The sequence below is a fragment of the Tursiops truncatus genome, chromosome 3 (assembly GCF_011762595.2).
Source record: "Tursiops truncatus isolate mTurTru1 chromosome 3, mTurTru1.mat.Y, whole genome shotgun sequence".
NCBI lineage: Eukaryota > Metazoa > Chordata > Mammalia > Artiodactyla > Delphinidae > Tursiops > Tursiops truncatus.
In genome coordinates, this window is record NC_047036.1 from 73,098,417 (window position 1) to 73,106,089 (window position 7,673).

The following is a 7,673-nucleotide window of genomic DNA, read 5'->3' on the forward strand; positions in this document are numbered from 1 at the left end:
ATAAGTGAAATAATGTGATATAAAATCAATTGATGTAGCAACCCGGGCAGGTTTCATAGACCTCTGTTATAGATGAGCTACAACATTCAGTGACAGTAAGGGATATGAGCCAAAAAACTTCTTCTTTTTGTTTTTTTAAAAAATAACTTAGCTCCTTTTATGGACTATAACTAGGACTCAGTATGTTTCATCATTTTCAGCAAAAGGAAGGAAATCAGCATACTAGACCAACTCTCTGGGTATGATGCAACCTCAACAGCTAAGAAGGTAAGCCTTCAGTTTCTTTGAAATAGTGTAATTGTTTCCTTGGTGGGTAAGCATCTGTATCAGTGTACTATTGGCGCTGTGACAAGTTTCTACAGAGTCAGTTGCTGAAAACAACACGAATTTATTATCTTATAGTTTTAGAAGTCAGAAGTTCAAGGTAAGTTTCATTGGGCTAAAAGCAAAGTGTTGATAGGATTAAATTCCTCTTGGAAGTTCCAGGGGAGAATCCCTTTCCTTACCTTTTCCAGCCTCTAGAGGCTGCCAGCATTTCTTCACTTGTGGTCCCCTTCCACCTTCAAAGCCAGTCATCTCATCACTGTAACCTCTGCTTCAGTAATCACGTCTCCTTCTCTGATTCTCCCACTTTTATCTATCCCTTCTAAGGAGCTTGTGATAAAATTGGGTCCACCTGGTTAATCCAGAATAATCTTCTAGCTCAAAGCCTTAATTTAATCATACCTGCAAAGTTTCTTTGCCATGTAGGGTAATATATTCATAGGGTCCAGAGATTAGGATGTGGCCATCTTTGGAGACCATTATGTAACTTATTACAACATCTTTTTTTTTTTTATTAATTAATTTATTTTTGGCTGTGTTGGGTCTTCGTTTTCTGTGCGAGGGCTTTCTCTAGTTGCAGCAAGTGGGGGCCACTCTTCATCACGGTGCGTGGACCTCTTACTATCGCGTCCTCTCTTGTTGTGGAGCACAAGCTCCAGACACGCAGGCTCAGTAGTTGTGGCTCATGGGCCCAGTTGCTCCGTGGCATGTGGGATCTTCCCAGACCGGAGCACGAACCCGTGTCCCCTGCATTGGCAGGCAGATTCTCAACCAATGTGCCACCAGGGGAGCCCTACAGCATCTTTTAGCCATGGCAAAATTTATATGTAGTTAAGGAGAAAAATGTTCAAGAAAATCGTATATTATTTATGTTTTTTTTTTGTGTGTTGAGAAATCTAAGCATATTTGGTACTTCAGTTACTTGAAATATTTAACAGATTTTCACCTTTTAGAGTAGTAAGTCAGTCTTACACATCCAACTTAAAATGTGCTATTGAGTAATTGATTTAAATTTGTGACTTTAAATTGAAATCTCACCAATTTATAAATAGTATCAGAACATTTAGTAGAATATTACATAAGCCCTACTGGATTTTAAAGAATTACTTATATACCTGGGAAAATTTATTCAGCCAGAGAATTAAAAAGTATTTAAAGGGTAATAAGATATATTTATGAATTCAGTTTAAGTGACTAATGAAGTTAAATTAACAAAATTTATAAATGGGAACACATATTAATTAAAGCCTTCCTTAAAATGGATCACTAAAATTTGCTACACTTAAATACAATCATGATATTTGTAAGTTAGGCTTATAAGTTTAAGGAAAATTTTGGTTTTAAAATAGGTAACTTTAGTAATTAAAGTGTATTTTTAAAAGGGAAGATTCTTAATAATCCTTGTGTGGTATGTGCATGTGTATGTATAAATAAAAGCCATCTGAACATCAAAATGATGTTTTCTCTACCTATAGGCTGACATTTCTCATAATGTTTTGCACTCTCTTGCTAAGGATTATTTCCAGAATAATTTTGAGGGTCTTATAGCAAAGTGAGATCCGTATTGTATAGTTGGGTAATTAGAACCATTAGGTTTCCAAGAAAAGAGACAGGGAAATTAGTTAATCAGGGGTACTCTATTCTTGGTAAAAAATATGTAAACTATTAATTCTTTGAATAAGAAATGAAATCTATGTTCATTATCATTACAGTTGGGGATAAGGTAGAGGATCATATCAATGGCACTGTGTAAATTTGCTGGTTTTCATAATACATACTGAAAAACAAAAGAAAATTTCTTAAGACTAACTTCTTCATCTGAAACATTAGGTCAGTGAAGATTTTTTAAAAAGTGGGAATAAAATAATAAAAGTATTTGTTGGAAAAAATGCCATCCTTTGCAGTTTGTTTAAATAAAATATAATTATTCAGTATGACTTAATTTCCCAAGGTAATTTCATCTGAATTTATGCCACTACAATTAAATATTTCCTAGTGCCTGAGTACTAATATATAGTCTATAATGATCCCATAGTAGTTGCTCAAGACATAATTTCCTTTGGGGGTCAAATGCTCCTTTGACTTTTTATTCATTCATTCCTTTATTCATTCATTCATTCAATTATTTGTTCACTATTGACCTATTCATTCATTTAATTATTTGTTCACTATTGACCTATTGTGAATTAAATATTTTGATGAATGCTAATGAAACAAAGATAAAAAAGACATGGTCTCTGGTCTCTATGTCCCTGTGTTTTCCTCTAAGCACCAGGAAGTAGGAAAAGGAACCAAATGATACTTGGAAAATACAGGTGGATAGGATTACTAAAAAAATATAAAAATACGAAGATGACACCAAGTAATAACAACATCTGCATTTATATACATCAATAAGGTCAACAGAGATAGCAATAGATAGCTTGTTTAGTTTTTGGTGGATAAAAACAAAATTATTTTCTTGAACATTGTTTTGGCTAACAATTATTTTTTGTTCTCATGCTTTAAAGCCATATTTGGTTTTTCAAAAGCTCCTTTAAAATTTATTTATGCTGGGCTTCCCTGGTGGCGTAGTGGTTGAGGGTCCGCCTGCCGATGCAGGGGACACGGGTTAGTGCCCCTGTCCGGGAAAATCCCACATGCCGTGGAGCGGCTAGGCCCGTGAGCCACGGCCGCTGAGCTTGCGCGTCCGGAGCCTGTGCTCCGCAACGGGAGAGGCCACAACAGTGAGAGGCCCGCGTACCGCAAAAAAAAAAAAAAAAAAAAAAAAAAAATTTGTGCTGAATGCTTACATTATTGTACCTTCGTCTATTTGACCTCTAACCTCCCATGTCTCCAGAAGAGCATCAACAAAATAAACCTAGAAAAAGAGCATGTAGGCAGTATCCCTTATCTGGACTTTCATTTAGGAAATTGTAGCCAGGTCATTACATTCTGTTTCAGAATTTCTTACAAAGATACATTCATTGTGTAAAATTGTTGCTTCATGATTTTGAACCTAAGACAAAAAGCAGCTTTCAATTCTTGATTATAGCTTCTCAAAAGGTACAGTATAATTAATGTTGAAGGAACAATTATATTCCAAGTCCTTGTTTCACATCCATTCAAACTTTCTCTTGGTTTAAACTTTGGGAATTTTGGTCACATCACATTTTTAGAACAAAGGTGAATTTTGTGGGAGATAGTGAGAAATAAAGGGCAGGGATATTATAATTGCTGTTAATGCACATGAGAATATTTTACACACATTATATTATGTTTGCATTTTGAATGGCTGAAGAGTCTCACTCCTTGATGTTCAACTATTCAGGGAGACATTCTCTGTTTATGTGAATAATTGTTCTCCACCCCAACCCGTCTTTCTGTGTCAGTGCACACAGGTTATTTCCTATCACACATTATTTGTTCACTTACTTAGTCTGGGTCCTTCTACTTGGAAAATTAGCTCCATGAAGCAGTGGCCTCTTCTGTTCTGATACATAACAAACATTCAAAATATATACGTTGAATGAGTAAATGGATGAACAAATAAGCAAATCACTCCATTTCCAAATTAAAAAAAATTAAGGTGGTACAATTTGAGGTATTTGATAATGGTTTTAAAAAATTATCAACCACAGGCAGGCCAAATATTTTTCTCATTTTTTTGTTTGTTTCTCAAAGATTTTTGGCAGAGGTTATTTTGGAATAATCTGAAAATTAATGACTATTTTCCATACTTTATCCAGAAGGCTTGCATTTCAAGTCTTGCAAATTGTTTTTTAGTTGCTTTCTCCAGTGTTAAATGGTATATACATGTTTAAACAGGGCATTTGACCTGACCAGCCATCCCACGATAATTTAAGTTCTTTGAGAGCTAGAAGTTGATCTGTTATTCATTGCCATGTTTCAGCTCCACAACAATGTATGGCACATAGTAGGTACTCAGTAAATACTTGTTTGAATTACTAAGCAATAGTTATATGGGTGCAATGAGGCAGTCTTCATGACATGGAAGCCAGGACTAGATGGTATACTGGAATACTTTTAGGAGAACAGATCCTAGACAGGGAAAATAAGACTTGAGGATTATTTAATTACCAAGTTCAGGAAGAATTGGGATGGCAAAAATCCAGGTAGATAAGTAAAGAGGTGAAAGTTAGACTGACAGTTGTGATCAAGATAGTAAAATTTGAATTCCAAGAGATAGAGAAGTCTGATCTAGGAACCTGCAACTAGAGGACAGTAATATGAACTTGACTCTAAAATATCATCTGTTTTAGTGAGCAACCCTTACATCTTTACCTGCTGAGGTCATGGGTATTTAAGTTGACATGTCTGTAGATAAAATGAGGGATCTGGTCAAAAGCAGGTGAAAGAGTTATTCTTGAAGCTGGATTTTAACACAGCAACTCTGTGTAAAGATGACCAAAGATTGGCTGGGGCAGATTAGGTTAAAAAAAAATACTGAGTTGTTTCTGACTTTTACATACTTATATTAATACCACTTATGATTTTTTGTATGTTATATTTCCTGGTAGTGAATAATTGTTAAACATGATCATTAAACCACTTAGAATTAACAAAATAATCTCAGGGCAATAAAAATGCATGTTGTAATGCCTGAGTAATTTTCTTGTCCCGCTGAGTTCATGAGAAAAGAGAGAGAGATGGAAAAGATGGATTGCAGCATGAGGGAAGTGGAGACCACAGACAAGAAGAATGACTGGTTGCCCAGCTGAGGTGGACATAGTATCAAGAGAATGGTGACTGAGGCTGTCACTGTTGTTTCCTGCTCATACTTCCTCTGTCTACCCAAGAAGTCACCTGCAGACAGTTTCTATACATCTTTAAGGCTTCTGGAATCTTTCTACCTAAAGGCATTTTCTCAGCTAAGGAGCATGCTCAGCCTGGGCATTGGGCAGGAGGGAAGTGCCAGGGACTTAAGAATGAAGAATAGAAGTTCACAGACAAATATCTCATGTTCTTCTCTCTTCAGTGGGACAGTTCTGTGGCATGTTCTACATTGTTTGTGATGATACGCTGCAGGATTGAGCCTCAGTGTCCCATGGTAACTATTTATCAACACACCCTTTATTGGCCTTCTTCCTTTCCCTGTCTCATTCCCTCACTCTCTAACTGTGCTTCCTGAGATTATATGCCAGATAAACTACTTGCATCCCAACCCTCATCCTAAAGTCTGCCTTGGGAGAACTAAAACTAAATATCAATAGTAATCACTTAATGGAAAAAGCATAACTATGTTGAACTGTCTTCTAGACACCAGCATATTCTCAATCTTCTAATAACTCAGGCTTATTTCTTATTGATTATGAACTATATCTGAGCATCCTTCCAAATGCTGATGCTATGCCTAATAGATTACCCATTATAATTATGATCACTGAAGGCTTATCAATCTATCAAGACGTATGTGCCGAATTAGAATGTTCAGTATTAAGGAATACAATTCATTTTAAAAGAGCTAACATTATGCTTTGTGATTTAAATTAGATGAAATTTAGGCATGCAGAATTTAATCAATCTTTTTTTTTTTTTAAACGAGATTACCAGTTTATTATAAAAGGAAACACCTCAGGAACAGCCAGATGGAAGATGCACAGGGCAGGTATGTGGGAAGGGGCACAGAGCTTCCATGCCTTCTAATCAATCTTTATATACATTTCTAGATAATAAATTGCTTGTAAGAGATTAAAATTTGCTTAGATTTTATACAGCCTTGACTTAGTTATAAATATGTAACAACTTGTAACCACACAAAATTTAACTTTAGTGTAGTCTTTCTTTACAAATTGGTTCTGAAATAAACATTCAGTTAATTAGATTTTGAAGCTAGATTAGGTAAATTTTTTAAAAAAACAAAATATTTAAAAAATTTCAAAACATGACTAATGGATTTTCATTTTTCAGTGTGTTTTCCATGATTTTCTTGTAATTTCCCTCAAAAGTAATAATACATAAATTTCTTACTTTGTTTCTCTTTTAAAATATAACTGTTTTGCAATAATGGGGACAAAAGTTCCTATCTGTGAAATGGACAAATTGGAAATTATAACAAATGTGAACAGATTTCCAAAATATTTGAAATCAAGTGTTGTAGATAGTAATTTCTAAAATTTTCAAGTTCAAGGGCTCCTTCCAATTTAAAAGAAAAAAAGCAGTTTTAGTTTAGTTTTTTTTTTTTTTTTTTTTTTTTGCGGTACGCGGGCCTCTCACTGTTGTGGCCTCTCCCGTTGCGGAGCACAGGCTCCGGACGCGCAGGCTCAGCGGCCATGGCTCAAGGGCCCAGCCGCTACGCGGCATGTGGGATCTTCCTGGACCGGGTCATGAACCCGTGCCCCCTGCATGGGCAGGCGGACTCTCAACCACTGCGCCACCAGGGAAGCCCAGTTTTAGTTTTTGATTGGTAGGGCAGGTGGTAAAATCTACTATAAATTTAGTAACTTATTTAAAAATATTAAAAATTTTTTGCAAGACATTCATTATTTTAGCCCCTAGAGAATACTTTAAAAAAATTGTACTTGGTAATAACTTCCAGTGGTGTATGGGCCACAGATTGGGAAATGCTACTCTAATCTGCTGGTTCTAAAACATACAACATATCAGAATTGCTTGGGGAGATTATAAAATGTATAGAGTTTTTCTTCTACCCTAGACACATTGAAATTATAGTCTCTGCTTGCGGAGCCCTAATACATATATATTAACCATTTTAGGTTAACCAGGAGATCTAGCACTGGTATTCAGACTAGCAATTTGTTAGAGAACTTTTTGGCTTTTGCTAGTATATAAATACCCTTTCTCTCCATCCTGTTTTTCCCACACGCCAACTTCCTGGTCCTAAACCATTTGCAAATTCCCTTGGGATATTATTCCACAATTAAATGGAAAATATCATCCATCACAATTTCCTTTAACCAGTTTCACATCACAGTCATGCGCAAGTTGTAATAGTCAGTGGATTCTAGAGCTCCAAGTTTCTGGTTTCGAGTACTGTGATCATACCATTTCACCAGAGCTTAAGGCAGCTAAAGATGTATAGGAGATGTGTTTTAGCCTATTCCTTTGAGGTTTTCTCTGAGAAGAAAGAATTTTGGTTTCTTTGAGAGGTAGCCTGGAGCTCAGGAAAGAAGTCTGGCTACAACTACAGATGGGGGGAATCATCAATATCCGGCTCAAACTGTGGATAGGTAAAGCTCACGAAGGATTAAAAGAATAGTGAATCAAGAGCAAAGTAATGAGAAATCGTGGGGGAATTTCAACATTTAAGCAGTGAGCAGAAGTAGAGGATACAGAAAAATAATTTCTTTATTTCTGAATATTTGTATATTTACTAGTTTTTATTTTTA

The 7,673-nt window shown here is 35.7% G+C and overlaps 1 long non-coding RNA gene across 1 annotated transcript; it reads left to right on the plus strand.

The window, feature by feature from the left end:
- Window positions 1-211: 211 nt before the first annotated feature.
- LOC141278196 (uncharacterized) lies at window positions 212-5,970 on the plus strand. Its single transcript, XR_012330543.1, has 3 exons — window positions 212-267; window positions 4,953-5,374; window positions 5,870-5,970. It is a non-coding gene; the product is annotated as an uncharacterized lncRNA (long non-coding RNA).
- The last annotated feature ends 1,703 nt before the right edge of the window (window positions 5,971-7,673 follow it).